Genomic DNA, 23713 nt, shown 5'->3' with positions numbered 1-23713 from the left:
TATATATTTTAATGTAAATTTTGTATATTTTAATTTATATTTACCATTGTTTTCATGTACTTTTATCTATTCTGAAAATTTTCATGTATAAAGATTATAAATGCAGTTTGAAAGTAACGCTCTCCTCTTTTTTATAAAAAAGTCCTAGAGAATGTTTTCTTTACATACATGTTCCATAAATTAATACAAATTTAATTTAAATTACTGAGACACAAATATTCCCTATTTTCACATATGTGTCAGTTGCACATATTTTACAGTTCAATCCTTGATAAGCTGAACTAAATAAGACAACATATCAGCAAACACACTTTCCAAGGAACTTTCATAAGGTCCATGGTTTCTCAGAGGTGAAATCTGCTATCTTTGTCCTAAAAAGATTTGCTTTGATGGATGCCTTAATACGTCACCCGCTATAAAGGGAACTAAAACAACAGAAACAACATGATAGGTGATCAGACCAAAATAAGTTAAGTAATTTTCAGTTCAATAATAATGACTCAGGTTTAATTATGGGAGTGACTATGGGAGAAGAGGGGTTCATCAGGCCAGTGATATTTGGAAAAATAGCTCTGGGGCTCTTGGCTCGGACCTGATATTCACTGAGACCATTGCCCCTACCCGATCTGCTTCCGTGCCCCTTCCCAACTACCACTTCCCCTATTCCCTCTGGTAAACATTATCTTCTTTTTTGCTGAGTTCAAATTTTTATTTCTTCTATTGTTTGTGTGTCATTTTTTTAATATATTTATATTCCACAGATAAGTGAAACCATCCAATAGCTGTTCTTCAATTTTTGGCTGATTTCACTCAATATAATCACCTTCAAGTCCATTCATTTTGTGTCAAATGCCACCCCTTCATCATTCTTCACAGCTGTGTAATATTCCATCGAATATATGCTCTATGGTTTCTCTATCCATTCATCTGTTGAAAGACACTTGGGGTGGTTCCATGATTTGGCAACTGTAAACAGTACTGCAATGCCCATAGGTGTAGATATCTTTTTGTATTATTTTTTTCATGTTATTTGTATAGAAACCTAATAGTGGTAGTGCTGGGTCAAATGGGATTTCCATTTTTATTTTCTTGAGACATTTCCATACTGTTTTCCACAGGGACTCTACCAGCTTGTATACCCACAAACAGTGGAAGAGAACTCCTTTTTTCATCACAATCTCACCAAATTTGTTAATTCCATTCTCATTTATGTGGACCATTCTCACAGGGGTGAGGTGGTATCTCAGTGTGGTTTTAACTCTTAAAATAAGTGGTGTTGAACATTTTTTCATATGTCTATAGGTCATTTGAATATCTTCTTTGGAGAAGTGTCTTTTGAAGTCCTTTGCCCATTTTTTAATTGGGTCATTTGTTTCTTTGTTGTTGAATTGTATAAGTACTCTGTACATTTTGGTCTGCTGACTTGTCTTTCCATTTTCCTCAATCTCTAGATAATTTTTTATCTCTTCTTTGATTTTTTTATTGACCCAAGTGCTTTTCAAAAGCATTCTGTTTAGTCTCCACATATTTTGGTTTGTTCCAGGATTCCTTTTATGGTTAATTTCTGGCTTTACAGCATTATGGCCTGTGAAAATGCTTGATATAATTTCTGTTTTTGTAAAACTTCTGAGACTTGTTTTATGTCCTGGAATATGATCTATTCATGAAAAATGTTGATGTGTACTGGCAAAGAAAGTGTATTAATTGTTTTTAGGATGAAAAACTCTGTAAGTATCCAGTAAATTCACCTGCTCTAATACTTCAATTAAGATCATTATTTCTTTGTTAATTTTCTGGCTGCATGATTTATCCCTTTGTGTCAGTGGTGTGTTGAAATCCCCAACAACACTTTCATTTTTGTTTAGGTCTGTTAATAGTTGCTTTATATAACTAGGTGCTACTGTATTTGAGCACAAATATTAAGAAGAGTCATATCTTCTTGGTGAGTTGTCCCCTTAATCATTATATAGTGTCTGTCTTAATTCCTGATTGCCTTTTTTAAGTTAAAAGTCTAGATTATTGGATATAAGAATAGCAGTTCCTGATTGATTCTCTGAGTTATTAACATTTGTGAACTTGTTCCAGCCTGTTGTTTTTAGTCTGTTTTTATATTTTGGTTTTAAATAGGTCTCTTGTAAGCAAAGTGGTGGTTGGAATCTTTTCACCCATATTGTAAGTCTGTGTCTTTTTATTGGTGAATTCAGAGCATTCACATTTGGGGTGATTATTGATGTGAACTGTTTATTTTCATTCATTTTGCTTTATATTTTAAATTATCTTATTTCTCTATTGTTTCTTTTTCCCTTTGTCTCTCTCCAATCTTTTTGGGTGACTTTCCTTAGCATTTCTATAAATTTATTTGCATCTGTCTGTGGGTGTCTATTCTGAATTTTTGGTTAGTCGATGCCATGGGGGTTTCACTTGAATTCCTGTGTTTTCGGTCCTTTGTGAGTTGGTGGTATCTTCTCTCCAACATTTAACTATACCGGTTCTACTCCTCTTAATATTGGTGTTGCTGACTCATAATAATCTTTCTCTTGGTATTGGTGTTTTATGTTACTCTTTTCGTTTTGCTAAGGAGTTTGTGCTTTAGTTTTTCTTTCCTTGTGGAAGAACTCCTCTTAGTATTATCTGAAGAATGGGTCTGCCAGTGGCAAACCCTTTAGCTTCTTTTTGTCTGAGAAAACCTTTATTACCCCTTCATACTTAACTGATAATTTTTTTGCTCTTGTCTTTTAGGATTGTGAATATTTTCTTCTACTCTCTTTTTGCTTGGAGTGTATCTGGGCTGAAATATTAGGAAATAGTTATTTGGGAGCCCTTATAAGTTGTTTTTCCCCTTGCTTCCTTCAAATTTTTTTCTTCATATTTGTTTTTTAATAGTTTGACAATGATGTGTCTAGATGTAGATGTTTTTGCATCTAAGAATTTAGGTGTTATCTCTGCTTGCTAGCCTACCATATTTAATTCATTCTCCAAATTTGAGAAGTTCTCACTTACTACGTTTTTGAGTAGGGTTTATATCTTTTTCTTCTCCTTCTAAAGTCCAGTCATTCCTAGATTTCCTCGTCCAAGTGAATAGGTTATTTCTTCTAGAGTTTGTCATTTTTCCTTTGTCTTGATGCTCTCTTTTCTTCTAAATGTGTAATTTGTTTATTTGAGTCTTTTAGAGCTGAAATTCTTTTTTTTTTTATTTTTAAATTCCCCATACAATTGCAACCCCGATTTTGACCACAATCCCTCCTCTCCCCTTCCCCCGCCCCCGACAAAGAGTGTCTCTGGTTCATAATTATTTGTTGATTTTGAGATTTTTCTTTCTTATAGTTATTTTTTTTTCTGGTCCCTTATTTAAGTTTTCTAGATCCCTGCTATGAGTGAGACCATCCGGTATTTTTCTCTTTCTTTCTGGCTTATTTTGCAGAGCATGATCCCTTCCAGCTCCATCCATGTTGCTGCAAATTGCATGTGTTTATCTTTTTTGAATGCTGAGTAATATTCTATTGTGTATATGCACCACATCTTCTTGATCCAGTCATCTATTTTTGGGCATTTGGGTTGTTTCTAAAGCTTAGCTATTGTAAATTGTGCTGCTATAAACATAGGGGTGCAGGTGCTCTTTGGAATTGATGTTTCTGTGTCCTTTGGGTTAATACCTAGGAGTGCAATTGCTGGATCATATGGAAGCTCTATGTTTAGTAGGTTGAGGAATCTCCACACAGCTTTCCATAGTGGTTGGACCAGTTTGCACTCCCACCAAGAGTGCAGGAGAGTTCCTTTTTCTCCACATCCTCACCAACATTTGTTGTTGCTAGTTTTTTTTTTTAATATGTGTCATTCTCACTGGTGTAAGATAGTATCTCATTGTAGTTTTGATTTGCATTTCCCTGATTGCAAGTGACGTTGAACATTTTTTCACATGCCTGTTGGCCATTAGTATTTCCTCTTTGGAGAAGTTTCTTTTTAGCTCTTCTGCCCATTTTTGACAGGATTATTTTCTTTGTTTTTGTTGAATCTCATCAGCTCTTTGTAGATTTTTGTGATCAGTCCTTTATCATTAGTGTTGTGTGCCAAAGTGTTCTCCCAGTCGGTGGGGTTTCTCTTTGTTTTTGTTATTGTCTCTTTTGCTGTGCAGAAGCTCTTTAATTTGATGTAGTCCCAGCTGTTGATCTTTGCCTTCACTATCACTGCTTTGGGTGATGCATCTGTAAAGATGTCTGTGAGGTGCATGTCATGTAGTGTTTTGCCTATATTTCCTTCTATATATTTTATGGTTTCAGGTCTTAGGTCAAGTTCTTTAATCCATTTTGAGTTGCTTTTTGTGCATGGTGTGAGGTAGTGGTCAAGCTTCATTCTTTTGCATGTAGCGACCCAGTTTTCCCAGCACCATTTATTGAGCAAACTTTCTTTGCTCCAGTGCATATTCTTCGCTCCTTTGTCAAAGATTAGTTGACCATAAGTCTGTGGGTTTATTTCTGGATTTTCTATTTGATTCCATTGTTCTGTATGTCTGTTCTTGTTCCAGTACCATGCAGTTTTGATTGTTATGGCTTTGTAGTATAGTTTGAAATCTGGGAGAGTGATGCCTCTATTCCCTTCTTTTTTTTCAGGAGGGTTTTAGCTATTTTGGGTTTTTGGTGGCTCCACATGAATTTCATCACTATTTTTTCTATTTCTTTGAAGAATGACATTGAAATTTTAATTGGAATAGCATTGAATCTGTAGGTTGCTTTTGGTAGGATGGCCATTTTGATAATGTTAATTCTTTCGATCCATGAGCAAGGAATGTCTTTCCATTTCTTTGTGTCTACTTCTATTTCTTTTAACAGTGTTTTATAGTTTTCTTTGTATAGGTCCTTTACCTCTTTTGTTAGATTTATTCCCAAATATTTGATTTTTTTTGTTTCGATAATAAAAGGGATGGTTTTTTTGATTTCTTCTTCTTCAGATTTATTGTTTGTGTATAGGAAGGCTACTGACTTTTGCATGTTGATTTTGTATCCTGCCACTTTACTGAACTGATTGATGAGTTGAATTAGTTTTTCTGTGGAGTTTTAGGGGTTCTCTATGTATATTATCGTATCATCAGCAATAGTGATAGTTTGACTTCTTCCTTGCCTATCTGGGTTCCTTGTATGTCTTTCTCTTGTCTTATTGCTCTGGCTAGGACTTCCAGTATTATGTTGAAAAGCAGTGGTGAGAGTGGACATCCTTGTCTTGTTCCAGATCTCACTGGGAATGCTTTCAGCTTTTCACCACTGAGAATGATATTGGCTGTGGGCTTGTCATAGATGGCCTTTATGATATTGAAGTATGTTCCTTGTATCCTGAGAATTTCAAGGGCCTTTATCATAAATGGGTGTTGTACTTTGTCAAATGCTTTCTCAGCATCTATGGATATTATCATATGGTTTTTATGTTTCTTTTTGTTGATGTGTTGAATTACATTGATAGATTTTCGGATGTTGAACCATCCTTGTGTCCCTGGAATAAATCCTACTTGGTCGTGGTGAATTATCTTATGGATGCATTGTTGGATTCTGTTGGCAAGGATTTTTTTTTAAACAAAATTTTATTTTTATATTCCCCATACAATCGCTACCCCCTTATTGTGACCCCAATCCCCCCTCCGCACCCCCCACCCTCCATAGTATGTCTCTGGTTCATAGTTTTTTGTTGATTTTGATTTTCACTTTCTTATAGTTATTCATTTTCCTGGTCCCTTATTTAAGTTTTCTAGATTCCTGCTATGAGTGAGACCATCCAGTATTTTTCTTTTTCTTTCTGGCTTATTTCGCTGAGCACGATCCCTTCCAGCACCATCCATGTTGCTGCAAATTGCATGTGTTTATCTTTTTTAAATGCTGAGTAATATTCCATGGTATATATGTATCACATCTTCTTGATCCAGTCATCTATTCAAATTAAAGAGCTTCTGCACAGCAAAAGAGACAATAACAAAAACAAAGAGAAAACCCACCAACTGGGAGAACATTTTTGCACACAACACTAATAATAAAGGACTGATCACAAAAACCTTCAAAGAGCTGATGAGACTCAACAAAAACAAAGAAAATAATCCAGTCAAAAAATGGGCAGAAGAGCTAAAAAGAAACTTCTCTGAAGAGTAAATGCAAATGGCCAACAGACATATGAAAAAATGTTCAACATCACTTGTAATTAGGGAAATGCAAATCAAAACTACAATGAGATACCATCTTACACCAGTGAGAATGGCACATATTAAAAAAACTAGCAACAAAAAATGTTGGCAAGGATGTGGAGAAAAAGGAACTTTTCTGCACTGTTGGTGGGAGTGCAAACTGATCCAACCACCATGGAGAGCTGTGTGGAGATTTCCTGACATACTAAACATAGAGCTTCCATATGATCCAGCAATTGCACTCCTAGGTATTTACCCAAAGGACACAGAAACATCAATTCCAAAGAGCACCTGCACCCCTATGTTTATAGCAGCTCTGTTTAAATAGCTAAGCTTTGGAAACAACCCAAATGCCTAAAAATAGATGTTGGCAAGGATTTTGTTGAGGATTTTTACATCAGTATTCATTAGGGAGATTGGCCTGTAATTTTCTTTTTTTATGCTGTCTTTGTTGGGTTTTGGTATTAGTGCATGTTGGCTTTTTAAAATGTATTTGGTGGTATTCCTTCTTTTTCAATTTTTTGAAAGAGTTTGTGTGGGATAGGCACTAATTCACTGCTGAACGTTTGGTAGAATTCCTTTGTGAAGCCATCTGGGCCTCGGCTTTTGTTTTTGGGGAGTGCTTTGATTACTGCTTCAATTTTGCTGCTTGTAAATGGTCTGTTTAGTTGTTCTATTTCTTCTTTGTCCAGCTTTGAATGATTATATCATTCTAGGAATTTGTCCATCTCTTCTAGGTTGTTAAATTTGTTTGTGTATAAGTGTTCATAGTAATCTCTTATTATTCTTTTAATTTCTACTGGGTCTGTTGTGATTTCTCTTCTTTCATTTATGATCCTATTCATATGTGTTTTCTCCCGTTTTTTCTTTGTTAGCCTTGCTAGGGGTTTTCCTATTTTTTTTTATTTTTTCAAAGAACAACTTTTGGTTTCATTGATCTTTTGGATTGTTTTTTAATTTCTAATTCATTTATTTCTGCTTTGATTTTTATTATTTCCTTTCTTCTACTGGCTTTAGGGTTTTGTTGTTGTTCTTTTTCTAGTTCTTTGAGATGTAAGGTTAGGTTTTTTCTTTGAGTTCTTTCTTGTTTGTTGATGTGAGCCTGTATTGCTATATATTTTCCTCTTATTACTGCTTTTGCTGCATCCCATACATTCTGGAAAGTGGTGCTCTCTTTGCCATTCAACTCAAAGTATTTTTTAATTTCTTCTTTGATCTCCTCATTAGTCCAGTGGTCTTCCAGTAGTGTGGATTTTAGTCTCCATAAAGTGGGAAGATTCCTTGTTTTCTTTTCATGATTTATTTCTGGCTCGATGCCTTTATAATCGGAGGAGATAGTTGGAATGATTTTGATTTTCATGTATCTGTTGATGTTTGTCTTGTGGCCCAGTATGTGACTGATTCCAGAGAATGATCTATGCACACTTGAGAAAAATGTGTACTCAGATTTTTTTGGGTGCAGTGTCCTATAGATGTCTGTTAAGTCCATTGTGTTCTATGTCTTTATTTAGGGCTCTAGTGTCTTTGTTTATTTTTTTGTCTCATTGATCTGTCCATTGGTGAGAGTGGGGTGTTGAAGTCTCCCACTATATATGTATTTTCTTTAATTTCTGTTTTCAGAGCTTATAATAACTGTCTAATATATTTTGGTGCCCCTTCATTTGGTGAGTATATGTTGATGAGTGTTATATCTTCCTGATGTATTGTCCCCTTGATCATAATATACTGTCCATCTATGTCTCTTTTTACTTTTTTTAATTTGAAGTCTATTTCATCTGATATAAGTATGGCTGTTCCTGCCTTCTTTTTTGGTCCATTTGCTTGTAGGATTGTTTTCCATCCTTTTACTTTCAGTCTATTTTTACCTTTTGTGGTTAAATGTGTTTCCTGGAGACAACAGAAGATTGGAATTTGTTTTTTAATCCAGTCTGCTACTCTGTGTCTTTTTACTGATGAGTTTAATCCATTTACATTTAGAGTTAATATTGATATGTTGGCATCTGTGTTTGCCATTTTGTTTGTCTTTTTTGTGATTTTATTCCTTGCTTTATTCTGTTCTTCTTGTTCATTCCTCTGTTGGTTTTGGCTTTAGGACTTCTTGTAGAATTTTTTGGAGTGGGAATTCTGTTGTAATGCATTTCTGGAGTTTCTGTTTGCCTGAGAAGGTCCATATTTTTTCTTCATAGATGAAGGAGAGCTTTGCAGGGTAAAGTATTCTTGGTTGGCATTTGCTGTCTTGAAGTTTGCTCAATATGTTTCTCCATTCTCTTCTTGCCCGTAATGTTTCTTTGGAGAAGTCAGATGTTAACCTGATTGGTTTTCCTTTATAAGTTATCTTTTTCTTCCCCCTTGCCAGTTTCATTATTTTTTCCTTGTCTTGGGCTCTTGCAAGCTTTACTATTAGGTGCCTTGCCATAGTTTTCTTTTCATTATGGTAATTGGGAGATCTTCTTGCTTCCTGTATGTCTATATTCATCTCCTTCATCATGCTTGGGAAGTTTTCTTCAATTATCTCCTTGAATAATTTCTCAGTTCCTTTGTCTCTCTTCTCACCTTCTGGAATGCCTATAACTCTTATATTTCCTCTCTTCATGCAGTCTGATAATTGTCTAAGAGTCTCCTCATACTGCTTCATTTGCACTTCTCTCTCCTTTTCTCTTTTGGCTCTTTTAATTTCTGTATCTTCTATAGTACTGATCTGTTCTTCCATTTCATCAATCCTGCTTTCATTGCTTTCCCCAGAATTCTTTATCTCTTCTAGTAATCTTTTTATCTCCTGCATTTCTTTTCTTTCCTTTCTTAAGGTCTCAATTTCATTCTTCTGTTCAGTGATTATTTGTCTTTTAGAGCTGAAATTCTTTCCTCTTACTTTTTTTTAAGATTTATTTTTTTATTTATATAAGAACTGGGGTACAGTGTGGGAGGGTGAGAGGATTCACCAGAGACAGAGTGGAGAGTAGAACAGGCAGACAGACCAAAGACAATGCTGAGGGTAGCAGTGGGCGGGGCAGGAGAGGTCTGCCACGCCATGTGGGTATCTCCCTGCCCAACAGGGAATTGAACCCATGCTGCAAAGGCTATGGACAACTTCACAGCACTGTGCTCAACACGCTGCACTTCTGGGGAGGCCCTCTTTCTTCTGACATTTTGAGTCTACTTAAGGCACTAAGTTTGCTGCATTTCATTCAGAATCTCTTTTTGTGGTCTTTTTACATATTTAATCTCTTTTTTAAACAATGATTTATTTTATTTATTTATGCATACAAGATCTAGGGTGTAGGCCAGAGGTGCAGGGGAGTGAGAGGATTCACCAGAGACAGAGTAGGGAACAGAACAGGCAGATCTACTAAATATACTGCTGAGGGGAGCAGCAGGCAAAGCAGGAGAGGTCTGCCGTGTCATGTGGGTCTGCTCCTTGGCCAGGGATCAAATTCATGCTGCAGTAATTGCTAATAGCTTTATAGCACTCTGACTTAAACCCTTGCTCCACCAGGGAGGCTCCCATATTCAATCTCTTTAGCAGAAGATCTCTCTTTGCTCCTGAATCTCCTTCCTGAGACTGTATCTGCCTATCTGCCTTTGACAGGCCTTCCAGTATCTCATTTAACATATTTAATGCTGTTGCTTTAAAGCTGTTGTCAGATAGTTTCTCTATTTCTCTGTCGTTTATACTTGTCTTACCACTTCTGGCTTTCTCATTTTGCTTTTCCATCTTGCGATGAGATGTTCCTTGTTTCCTAGACATGTATGTTGCTTTCTCTATTGCTGTGTGTGTGGAGAAGGATTGGGGTGCTGGGCATTTATCTTTGTTCTCGTCTTAGTTTATCTTGGTTGAGGTGGAGGAAAGAGGGATGATCTAGGACTTTAATACTAGATCTTGGTTTGAGGATTGACATTAATCACCTCTACCTCTTGGTTCTGCAGTAAGCTGTATTCCGTGCTCAGGTTGTCTTCACTTCCCTCCCCAACCCCTTGTTGTTCCTTTCTTCCAGGGATCCTGATCTATGAAGATTGAGCCTCCCACTGGAAAGGGCAATATCCTGATCTCTAGGGTCACACTCTGGAAATAGTTTGCACTTGTCTGAGAGGCAGCTCTGTGTGTGTAGAGAGCACACAAGTGCCCATGGTGGCTGTCGCTGTTCTGCCCTTGCTTCAGCTGCTGCTTCTGCAGGGCTGGGAAGTATACATGCCTTTGGTTTGCCTCCCTGGAGGCCCTGGCTCCATCTGGCTTTTCTTTGATCTCTTCCAGGCAAGGGGTGGGGTTAGGGGGGAAGGAAGTCCTCAGTGTGTGTGCCACACCAGTTGTGAGGTTCCAAATTTCCCAGGTTGGGCCCAGGTCCACTCTCCTGTGAGGAAAATTCCTCCAAAGAATTTCACAATATTCTAGTTTCCCTAGGTATAACTTGGGAATTCGACCCCAGCCCTGACATGCTTCCCCTTGTCCCCTCCTATTCTTTCCCTTCAGTGGCCACCACCCTTAGTTCTTGATTCCCTGGGGAAGTCCTGGAGCTGTACAGCTGGTTTGAAGCATTTGGATTTTTCTATAAGCACGTATGACTGTGTTTTCTTTTCCTAGTTGTTTTCAAGGGAAAGGGTGATTCCAGCCTCTTTATTCTGCCATGTTGTGGGTGGAGTCTTGACATAAAACCATTCTTTGTGACATTAATAATGTCCCAAGGGAGAACTCTCAGGAACAGAGTCATCCGGTAGAGGAATTAAAGAAGTAAAATCATTTCTCTTTCAGATGCCATTTCAATATAATCACAAAGCCTGTGGTCTAAGACAAAGTAAAAAAAAAAAAAAGTAAAAAAAAAGTGGTCTTGGACAAAGTAAAACAATGCAGCATCAAAAGCAGTTTGAATTGACATATATATTTTTTAACAGGTGGAGGGCCTTGGTGAATTGTACAAAAATCCTTCTCATGTATCCACCTGGCAAAATTTACAGGAGCTCACTCAGTGGGAAAAAGAGGCTGGGTAAGGCCTTCAATTGACATTCTGTCTAGTTCAACTTCAGAATAATTATCTTGAACTTGTCTAGTCTATAGTAACCTATGAGCTAGGGCCAGAGAGAGAGACATGGTTCTTTAGAATGGGAGCAATACTGCTTATCTAAAGGCATCTCTGTAGCAAGATGGTGGAATTAGTTAATAAAAAAAATGGTATTAAATATTATTATAGGAATAGGTTTATAGACAAACCAAAGAGATGTTATCTTGCATCTACACCATCTTGAGCATGAAAGTAAAAAAAAAAAATGTTTAATGCTTTCATAACAATAGTTGCCTTACTCTGGGAATGTAGCCAACTTCCCCATTGCTTCCTTCATCTACATTAACCTGTATCTGTGAACCACACACAAACCTAACCCTCATAATTGCACAAAGATGTACATAACATATCCTCTGGACCCTTGACATCAGTACTTTCACACAAACTTTTACTCTTTAGCTAAATATTAAGCTTCAGTAGGGCATAAGAAGACCCTATAGGCCAGGAAGTTGCCTACAAGCTGCCTCTGCCCCAAGTCCCATCCACTGACTCCTGCACCAAGGACCCTGAAGATCCTTGTATGTAAGTTTCCCTTTAAAAACTATCAATGTGATTAATGGACTCAAATAGTCCCAATTTGGGGGAGGTTATTTGTCTCCATAGCTATATACCTTATTACAAAGTTAATGTTAGGCTTAAGTTTTAAGTCTAAGAAAATAAAATCTGTTTTTATTTATCCCTTAGTTTGGAGTCTCTATATCTAGGAAATATAATAATAACAAGGGAAGAACACCTATCAATAAATTAATGATCTTTCTGACAAATTTAACTTTGTAAATTCTCAATACACTAAATGGTAAATAAATCTATTAACATTAAATATAAATGGTAAAGTAGAAGTAGAATATTCTTACTAGCAACAGGATGAGGTTGTAGCGCAGTCTAGAAGTCGATCCCACAATGAAAAATTAAAATTGAAGTGTATGCTTCAGAGGAATTTGTTAAAAACCTCGATTCTAAGCTCAGTCTCAATTCTTAAGAACCAGGTCAATACAGAATGAAATCTATCATTTCTCTGTGACACAGTTCACAGACTGAATATTAAAGCTGTCTGAAATGAGATGGATTCTGTGTGAACAGGGCCACTTGTGGTAAACTCAGATGCTAAAGAAGTTTTGCAGAAGGATCTGTACAATCATTCTAGTTGGTGGCATTTTTATGTCCCCTTGATTTTTAGTAGTCAATCTACTTGTTGGAATATCATCAGATATAACTGATTTTCATCAGCGAAGTTTGTAACGCTTGTCCTGTAATGTCTGAGTTGTGTGTGGTTAAGTAGAAAGCTCTTGTCAGGCTCCTTCTCAGGTCCCTTGTATTACTAAATCTTCACCCAATCTTAGAAGCAGTTAATGAAAGCAATCTGATTGTACTTGGGGTTTCCTAGAAAGTCTGCGCTTGTAGTGTTGTTAGAGAGAGGGATGGCTAGCTCTGGGTATTTGGCAGATCTCAAGACCGTGGATAGTTGTGGTACAGGACTTAGCATACCACACTGGTGATCAGTCTTAGTAACATGATCACCTCTCATTTTGCATTTTTGCAATGTCCCAAATCACCAGGAACATCAGATTTGTTTATTTCCCACTCAATCTTTCAAATGACTCTATAGTGTTCTCTGGTTAACAAAGAATCAATGGAATTTTAGTCATTTTTTCCTTTACAAAATCAAAATCCTGTATTAATGGAAATATGGATATTGGTTCATTGTAAAAGGATATAATTCAGGAGCAGCTGGATAGAAGACATAGGTCTGTGGGAAGGAGTACAGAGCTTACATGCTTGTCTGGGGGTGCCCTACTTCCCAATTCACTAGGTGCTATCAACCTAGAAACTTTTCATTTCTTTTATTTATATTTTTATATTGGTCACTTGTATTCTTTTACTATAGGATATATGATTATATAATTTGTCCATTTTTTTCCTACTGGTTTGTTCCCATTTTAATTTATTTGGATGAGCTCTTTGTAAATCAAGAAAATTAGACTATTCATTTGTCAAAAGTTTCTAATGGCAAACATTTTCCCTTAATCTTAGAAGATGGAATCATTAAGGCTTTTTATAAAAATAATTTAGCCTGATCCCATTTAAAAATGAGATATATGAGATGGCAAAATCCAAACTATTATATACTTTAAAGGATAAGAGAACAGTAAGAAAGACAGCATGATGTACCCAAGGAAATTTGATCCATCAGAGTAAGAAAAGCAAAAAAAAATTCAAGCCTTTATAATCTTCATTTGTTAGCAGGCAGAGTAAGGGGCACTCCAGGATCCCTAACCCTGCCTGCTTTAAATGGGTTCTGCCATCCACCACATACAGACAAAATATACTGCAGTGTGTGAGATCTTCAACAGAAAAGAACTTTAATACAATTAGTGTGCAATAATATAATTAGTGTGCAACAGAGATAAGAGAAAGAATATAGTTTCAAAAAATATTCAAATGAAGCACGCAAAGTTACCCATCCCCTTGTGTGTAAAATCCCAGTCAAATAGGGCTAACCCAAAGCAGGGACACTGAGACCAGAAAGCTTGACACGAGTCTAAGGCACCTTCTGGCAGAGACCCATTAAAAAGGAGCAAAAGGGGCCAGGCATGTCTGGAAGGAAAGGAGCAAAATCAAAGTCCAAGTCAAGATAAAGACTACTTTCAGCTTCACTGTGGGTCTCTCACCAACGTCTCTGTCTCAAGTGTCTCCTTCCATGTCCCCCAAGTCCCTGGTACAAGTCCAATCACAGCTTCTTCACATGTCTCTTTGTTCCATGTGCCTCTCCTAGGTCTTCCTGATCTCCTTCCTTCCTTCTCCCTGTCTTCTCCAGCTTCCCCTCATGGCCTGCTCCACCCTCTTAGGAACTGCCTCTTACACACTCAACTTGCACACCAGAACTTTGAAGGGCTGACTCTTTTGAAGTAAGCTCTTCCCTATCTTTCAGCATCTTGAATATTCCAAATTTTAATTGATGCTACTGACAAAGTTTAAGTTTTTTTTGAACATATCGGCATCACTACAAAACAGTATAAAACAACTACTTAAGTTAAAATGATATCAATTGTATTAGAAGATGAGGAATAGTATAGCAAGAGAAGCATGTTGTAGAAAAGTCATCATGAAAGTAAGGTCAGGAGACTTGGGTCTAGATTTGTCTAGAAAGATACAGGAAATAATGGATAATGCCCTCAGTTTCTCTGTGTCCACATTCTCATCTATAAGCTGAAATTAATAATTTTTTTACCCATCAAAAAGATTGTTTTGTGAATTAAAGGAACTCATGGTAATTCATGCAAACCACATAGATCTTAATTAATTTAATTGTGGGAAAGTAGCCTGTCTGTGGATTACATTCAACAAAGATTCGTTGGCTGTCTGATTGTTCTCCAGTTTCTGTAAAGACTGTAGTACTGACTCCAAAAACTAATATAAGATTTTCTCATGAAAGGCGCCTCCCTGGGGTTAAGTTTCAGCACTATCACTACTAGGGTTGAATTCGATTCTCCTCCAGGGAGCTGACCCACATGGTGCAGCAGACTTCTCCTATCTCTATGCTGCTCCCCTCAACATTGTATTTCAGTAGATCCACCTTTCTGCTCCCCACTCTGTCTCTGGTGAATGCTCTCACCCCCTCTCACCTCTGGCCTACACCCCATTTTTTATGCATAAATAAATAAATCTTTAAAAAGAAAGACTTTCTCATGAAATGAGAATAAAAATAGTCTTAAATTCATTTTATTTCCTTTGTAAACAATGACATACTTTGATCAAATGTGCACATTTTAGCTTATTTTATCATGTTCAATGTATATTATCAAATGTAGGAATGATGAGAATTGGAAACATCAACAAATCTAAAAGTCCTTTGTAAAAACGATTTCTCTATTTATAGGAAATAAAATATGTTAGGGTATATGAAGTAAGACCTAAATGAATGCTATTAGATAGATGTCTATATAAGAAATATTTGTAAAATGTTCCTACCCCAATTTCTAAACATTTAAGAAAGGCTTTTTTTTTTTTTCTGTCTCTCAAAAAGGATTCTTTTCAATGCTTCAAATTACAAGGATTGTGGAGTCCGAAAATCTACCTTGTGCACAGAGATGCTTATACTGAAACCGAGACACTTAGGCCTATAGAGATCTGAAACTTTATTCAGACACTCAAACTTGTCACTGAAGGAGTGCTATTATTTAAGTGCAAATGGCCTATTTTGTTGAAATGGACAGTGAACAAAGGGTTCTGATGATCTGAGAAGCAGCCCTCATGCTGAAATCTCACGTGGGTAAAAGCCCAGGCTCCCAGGAAACTGGTCCTCTAAAAAGACTAGAAGTTGGGTTCATTGTGCCAGGCATGGCAGGCGATGATGTAGTGTGAGTAGGGCATATTCATGTGTCCTTTGTGGAGAAGAGAATATATAATGTGGGGCATGTTATGTGTAGTAAATATTTGATATGCTTTATGGTATGTGTATGCCGTATGTGTGTGGTGTGTGTATGCTGTGTAGAACATGCATGTGTATCTGATACAGGAGGAGAATATAATGGGGTGGAATGTGTGTGTGTATATGTGTTGTGTATGTGTGTTGTGTGTATGTGTGTGTGTATGTGGTGGTGTATCAGTGTATTGGAGCTACTACTCTTATTATAACAAAACTGTCAAAACTCATCCTACCAGGGTTTTTCAAATCCTCAACAAGAAAAGAAATATTCCATTTCTGATTGTTTCCTTTGGAGCTGACTCACAGGATTAAGACTGTCTTACATATGTTACTGCATGCTAATAAGGAATATGGCTTATCAGAATGCACTGATGTTTTCTAAGAACACTGTTTTTTGCTTTTACTACCTCACCATGATCCTGGAATGTAGTATTTTCTAGGGACCTCCTGGTGGCCTAGAGGTTAAGTCTCAGCGCTATTACCTCAACAGCCTGAGTTTGATCACCACCCAGGGAGCTAACTCACATATGGCACAGCAGACCTCTCCTATCTCTCCGGCTGCTTCCCTTTGCAGTGTATTTCAGTATATCCACTTGTTCTGTTCCCCACTCTGTCTCTGGTGAATCCTCTCGCCCCCACACCTCTAGCCCGCACCCCAGGTCTTCTACTCAAAGGGAAAAAAAAGAAATGTAATGCCTTCTAGTATTGTAAATATTTAATGCTGCAAAGCACAGTTTTCAAGACAAATCCACACTACAATCGAAGTATAAAATTCCAAGATTCATTTATTTGTAATTTTGGTTAAAATGTGGGTTTGAAAACTCAAGAACTCTTGATATATACTAATTAGTCTCTTACACTCCTGGCATCTTGGGCTGCCAAAAAATACATGTGTCAAAGTGTCAGGAACCAATATTTTGTCAATTTCAACTCTGTTTTATGCATTAACATCTCTACGCAAAACCTCTCTCTCTCATTTAATCAGTGGAATGAAATGATATATTGTCTTCATCTTGTCCCATATAGATAACACAATCAACATTGAAATATTAAAACAATGTGTTTTCAATAGAGACTTCAGTTATCTCGAAAGACAGTGGGAATTCTTCACATATTAGATAGATTTTTCCTAGCTGTGATTGTGGCAGTTGTAGGCACAAGACAAAAAATCAATCCTAAACACCAAGCAGGGCATTGAATCCCCTCCATTTCAGTGTTGCTGATGGACACATTCCTAAGTATGTCAAGATATGGTTTACTGGTGGAATATCTTGACCCATCACCAGAACTTCTTTGCTAAAACTGGTATATTTTCTAAAGTGTTATTGATCTAAGGACAGTTTAAGACATGCTTGGTACTTTTAAATGACAGGCTACATATCTCAAAAGTGTTTCATACTTGAGCCTGAGTTTTCTAGAGTTACTGAAAATGATGAGATTTGATTATGGTTGATTGTTTGACACTGCAATCAAAAGACTAGTTTGAGTCCTAATCTTACTCTTTACCCGTTATAGAGGCTTGGAAAGTTGTTTAATTTCCTATTCACAAAGTTTCCATGTACTATATACCATGAAGCTGATGGTAGTGTGGAGATTTAGTGAGCAAGTACATATAAAATATATGACACATTAAACACTCCATGTTAGTGAGTACTATTTCACTTTCTGCATTGTTTTTAGCATCTAATAACTTAAAACACAATTTTCAAAGTATTTTCATCTATATGATGTGATGTCTTCTGTCATAGACATTGTCATAGACAATGTCTTCTGTCATAGACATTGTCATAGACAGAGCTGAAGTAGTGCCATTTGGGGGGAAAAAAAGAAAGAAAGATAAAGAAGTTCTGTGATTTCTCCAAGCCCCCACTATGACCATGTCTTTGAACCAGGATGCGAATCCAACTTTTCATGTCCCAGTGCTCGTTCTGGTAGGCCAGTCAACCCAGTATAATATCAATATGTGACTCCAGAAAGAATGGAGAATATTCTAGCAGAAATTTTAGGTTTGTTTATAAGGAGAGTGTCAGGAATCCCCAAGAGCACCCTCAAATTCAATGATTCTCTTGAAGGACGCGCAGAACTCAGAAAAAAATATTGTACACATGGTCATGGTCTATTAGAATAAAAAGTTACAGATTAAAAACAGCAAAGGCTGAGTAAAGAAAATCAGAATGATAAAAGCAAATGCCAGATACATGGCAGACAATTCAATAATAACATAAAACACACAAGCCAGTAAACATGGATAAACACTGCGAGGGCTCTGAGTTAAGAGGGAGGGGCTATGTTAAACAAAAAAGCTCAACACATGAATTTTGTGGGAGTGGACATAAAAATTTTTTTAATCAAATCATCAAAGGCAAAAATGCATAAGACAGAGTCCAGGAGAAACCAGACACAAGCTTCCAGGTGTCTTCTCCCGTGTTGTGCACTACTCAGTTTCCAAGCTTCCAGAGGTCAAACGGATATAGTTGGTCCTGGTCCCCAGGCAAACAAAATCAATGTTCACCATAAATTTCACTGTTACATAGATTATCTGGTGTGGCCCAGGATCTCAGTTAACAAAGTCACTCTCATCAGGAAGGATACTCCAGGGCTTCGAGGTTATCTACCAGCTTAGTTCTCCCAGCAACAATTTGTGATAATATGTACAAAGAGTTATTGCCAACCAGGGAGCTCATCTGAGCCTGGGGGTCCAGGGTTGTTTTGAGGATCATTCCCATAAGCATGGCCTGAATTGCTCAGTTTTCAAGCTTCTAGAGGTCACACTGATAGAGCTTGGCCCTGGTCTCCAGGCAAACAAGACCAATGTTCACCATAAGTGTCACTGTTACATAGATTATCTGGCATGGCCCAGGATCTCGGTTAACAAAGTCACTCTCATCAGGAAGGATACTTCGAAGGCTTTGAGGTTATCTACCAGGAACCAGTTAAGGTGAGTCCTTTCTCTAGAATGTACAATGTTTGAGCTCCCAAGTCTGATGGGTCAATCCTTTACTGCACAGCAGAGATGTGGTGTCTGGGCATACTGAAGCTATCAGAGCATGGCAAGAGGGACCTCAGAGGCAGATCCAGCTCAAATGCGGGTATGAGAACTAATTTCTAAATTTGGTCCATGCATTAAGACTCTGAGCCAATTGGGCATTTTCAGCTATTGCAGTTAGTTTCCAGAACCTGGAAAGTCAGCCATTCATTACAACTGTGACAGGACCTCTACGACTCTACTTTGAGCCCTTTGACTTTCTAGGAGTGCTGTGCCCTCCCCACTCTGGGAGTCCTCCCCCAATGTAAAAGCACTAATAACCTAGTAAGCTAATCTGAAGTAACAGTTTCATTGCTGACACATTAAAATTTCACCATAAGAATAAAAAAATGGGGCCTCCCCTGGTGGTGCAGGGGTTGAACGCAGTGCTCTGAAGCTGTCCGCAGCCTCGGCAGCGCCGGTTCGATCCTGGCCAGCTGCCGGTTCGATCCCGGCCAGCCGGCAAGGGTCCCACATGGCGCAGCAGACCTCTCCTGTTGCGCCCGCTGCTCCCCTCAGCAGTGTATTTCTTTAGTCTGCCTGTTCTCTTCTCCGCTTTGTCTCTGGTGAATCCTCTCACCCTCCCACGCATCTGGCCTGTACCCCAGTTCTTGTATAAAAATAAATCTTAAAAAATATACATTAAAAAAAAAGAATAAGAAAATGAATTAGGTAGGACCAGGCAACAGAAAGCTCAACTGACAAGTGTTGAAATGGCGAAAGGATGTATTGCTTCACACAGCAAGAACTCCAAGGTAGTACAGCCCCAGCATTGTCCAACTCAGGATCTTGACAACATCATTGAGAACCCAAGTTCTTTCTCCTGCTCTTACATCCAGAACAAGTTAGTTAGCTTCCTTGTGGTTCAATAGTGACTCTAGCAGCCTAGGCAGCACGTTATCACACTTGATTTTATAGAAACAGAAATGGGACCTCTTCTTATATCTCTTACTAAAAATTTAGGAAACCTTCCCCAGAAACCTGTCTTACCCAGGTTTTCTTCTAAGCCAAAATTGCTTCTTCCTAAGCCAATCACTGACCAAGAATGATCTTTTCTCCATAGGATTAGTGTGATCAAACTTCAACACCTGCAACTGGGAATGGGACCAACTTTCCCTAAAGTCCACCTTCTTCTAAACTTTACTTTCCCACTTTTTGTTCTCCAGAAAGGAAAGCCCTCTATTTAGAAGGAAAACGCACCCTTTGTTTCACAACTTTATTCATCATTAATTGAAATGTCCCTGTCCCACTGGGGTGCTGGTAAGTAGAGTCCCTTAATTCTCTGACAAATCTGACACCAGAGCTGTTTCTGGCATGTGTTACTCTTCCAAGTTTTTCCATGAAGTTTTTTCTCTTTCCCTTTCCCCATTTCATTCTCTGTTGTCCTCATACCTTCACTTATGCTAACATTCCACTGGGAAATGGGTTTACTCAGTCTTCCCTCGCTGAAAGTCAGTGGACGATTCCATGAACTTAATAGTCTTTTTGGCTATCCCTAGTCTTTTTTATTTACAGAAATAAATCTGTGCTCTCAACAGATGAATCAACTTTCTAGCTATTTCTTAGTTTAGACATTACTCAGCTGCCTTCATAATTTGGTATTTTCTATCTGGCTTCCAAATACTTTAATGTACAGCTGACAATACATTTCACTTATCTTAAGTTCTTCCCCAACACAGCTATTCTTCCCCCTTCATTGTGCTTAAATGCAAGAAGAGATAGACATCCTCAACCCCTATTATTGTTCAAATCCTTTTTTGCTTGCACTTCTCTCTCCCTTTGTCAGGTCCCTTGAGAGCTGGAACAATAGTTGCCTCACACTTTCTGCTATTGTTAATATTCCTTTTTCTGCTTCTTCCTGTTAAATGATTTTGGATAACTGTCTTTTTGTAGACTGACTTACACAATAGTAGGTGGCTTATCTGTAGGTGCAACTATGCTTCACCATCTTTTTTTTTTAGACTGATAGTTGAAAAGATTATTGTGGAACCCATCAACATGAAGGATTCCTCAGGAGGATGAAGAGTGAACAAGTAATCATAATAGTTCTAGGACAAAACTTATACTTTAACACATGAACTTGCATTAACAGCTTTTGCTTTTTTCTGATTATAAAAATAATACATCTTTATCATAGAGGTTTAGGAGAAAAAGCATTTTAAGAGATACATAAATCATATACTGTACTCACATTGTTACTGTAATATGCATTTGAGGCAGAAATACAGATTGTCCGTTCTTGTGCTAGCATTTATGAATAGTTGACACTTATTGGCATTTAAAACATTGGAGGTGGGCCTCCCTGGTAGTGCAGGGGTTAAAGTCTCAGCGCTATCAAGCTGTCACTACACTGCATACTGCGGCCTGAGTTCTATCCCCAGCCAGGGAACTGACCCACATGGTGCAGCAGACCTTTCCTGTCTTGCCCACCGCTCCCCTCAGCAGTGTATTTCAGTCAGTCTGCCTGTTCTGCTCCCCACTTTGTCTCTGGTGAATTCTCTCACCCCCCTGCACATCTGGCCTGCAACCCAGTTCTTATATGCATTAATAAATAAAAATAAATCTTTACATAAAACATTGAAGGTATCTTCTTAAGGAAATATAAGATGGGTTAATTAAACAATGCTTGAATAACAGATATATATCAATTCTCACTGAGTTCCGGTACTGTTCTGGGTCAGGGAGTACAGCAGTGAACAGAGCAAAGCACTCGTATAACGTACATTATAGAAACTGAGACAGTCAAGGGAATCATTATGCCAGGGACTCTATAGAAGCCTGAAGGAAATGAGGGCTTGACCCATATTGATATCTGGGAAGAGCACCGCAAACAGAGGGAAGAACAAACGCAAAGGTCTGAGGGTGAGAGTGCGTGTGTGTTGGGGAATAAAGGGGAAGGGAGCAGGGTGTTGAGGGAATAGCAAAGAGGTCAGTGTGACTGTCCTGGCATAAGCAAGGATTTGGCTGGTAAGGATAAGAGGTGAGGAGTTATGAGGCAGATAATTGGGCTCCTAAATGGTAACAAATGGGCAACTGCAAAGAAGCAACATGACCACAGTGAAGGGAACAGAAGAAAAGCATTTGCCCAAGTCAATCTAGAAAATTGGGTATTTGACTATATACTGTGTATTCGTTATCTGGGTTCTCCAGAGAAATAGAACTAATAGAAACCAAGACTATAGATGAGCTAGAGCTGAAGTTAGGGACACATATATCCATATGGTGTCTGTCTGTCTATCTATCATCTATCTATATATCTATCTTAGCTACCCATCATGATTTATTGTAAGAAATTGGGCTTCATGACTGAGAAATCCCGGAATCTGCAGTCAACAAGTTTAAGACCCAAGAGAGTCAATGGTATAGTTTGTCTGAGTACAAAGGCCCGAGATCTCAGAGCTCCAATGGTGAAGGTTCTAGTCTAAGTACAACAGCACAAGAAAACCAATTTTCCAGCTCAAAAACTTCTTTCTTACTCAGCCTTGTGTTCTATTCAGATCTCCAATGGATTGCATTTGGCCTGCACATCTGGGAGGGAAACCTCCTTTACTCTGTCTGTGACTCAAATATTAATCTCATCCAGAAACACCCTCACAAATACACCTAGAAATTATGTTTGTCAAATATCTGGGAACCCTAGGGCCCAGTCAAGTTGATACATAAAATCATTACATTCTGTAAAGCTAAAAACAAACAAACAACTGTACAGAAACATTTTATTTGAATTGATAAATCTGTTTTTCACAGAGGTATGGGTTAGCAACATTGAACCTACTTTTTGTGCATTATAGGATTATTCAAGTCAGTAAAGAGATTGTGGATAATGAGAGACAGATGTTTCAAATAAGGAAGCTGGTGGTGTTGAACTGGAATAAGGGAATCAATGTGAATCATGGTTTTAGAAGATTGATATAGAGTGGTAGCAGATAGATAGATGAAGGGAAAGAGAGAGAGGGGAAAGAGAAGGGGAGAGACAGTAGTGGGGGGCATGTACATGTACGCATATTTCCTATAGAGTTCCTAGCTCTATTTGTTGAATGGACCTGGAAACCCATGACAACTCAGCGATGATGACATACCTGCAACCCACCAGATCCTGTCCCTAAACATCATTCCCCAAAAAAGGATCCAGCATTCCTTAAATGGCCGACTCCAGGGCTGCAGAGGAAAAGTGTGAGATGAGCCTAGTCTCTTTTTGTGATGTCATAAAATAAGGAAGTGATGAAAATACAGTGGGGGTCTGTCAAGATAGTAACACCATTTGAAGGAGTTTCGAAGGCCAAATAGGGGCCAGATTAAGCCAGAAAATAAACATCCGTGAGTTTGTACTGATGGAAATGAATAATAGACTAAATCATTCAGTTCTTTGCTGTAGAATTCCAATTAAAGAATGCTGGGCATAGAAAATCACTCTTTAGTACACACCAAAGTAAATAACATTACTGTTGCAGTCTACCAACATAGATGACTGCCAAATTTTCAGTCTCAAAGTGCCTGCCCAGGAGATGCTGTAGGGGAGAAAAAGTTTTCTTTTATGTCATTTTGACAGATCTAATAATTAAATTGATACAAGAGAAAAAAATTTCATTTTGTACACATGGAGGGCCCATGAATCTGGAACTTGTGAAATAAACAAAGCAGTTGGAATATATATGTGTGTTTGTGTATGTGTGTGTGTATTCAGTAATATCTTTTAAACAATACTTTTGTGAAGGGCCTCCCCTGTGGCACAGTGGGTTGAGCGCCACGCTGTGAAGCTGTCCGCAGCCTCCATGGTGCCTGTTCGATTCCTGGCCAGCCAGGGAGAATCCCACATTGCGAAGCATCTCCTGTCGTGCCTGCTGCTCCCCTCAGCAGTGCTTTCGGTCCGTCTGCCTGTTCTGCTCCCCGATCTGTCTCTGGTGAATCCTCTCACCCTCCCATGACTCTGGCCTGTGCCCCATCTCGTGTATAAATAAAAATAAATCTTTTTAAAAAAAAAACTTTTGTGAAGAACAGCGAAGGTTTCAGAAAAACAAAACAAAACAAAACTTTAGGATTGAGTCTTAATT

This window comes from Talpa occidentalis, unplaced genomic scaffold (assembly GCF_014898055.3).
Source record: "Talpa occidentalis isolate TD23 unplaced genomic scaffold, MPIMG_talOcc4v2.1 talOcc4.16, whole genome shotgun sequence".
NCBI lineage: Eukaryota > Metazoa > Chordata > Mammalia > Eulipotyphla > Talpidae > Talpa > Talpa occidentalis.
Note: the sequence above shows the minus strand (reverse complement) of the source record.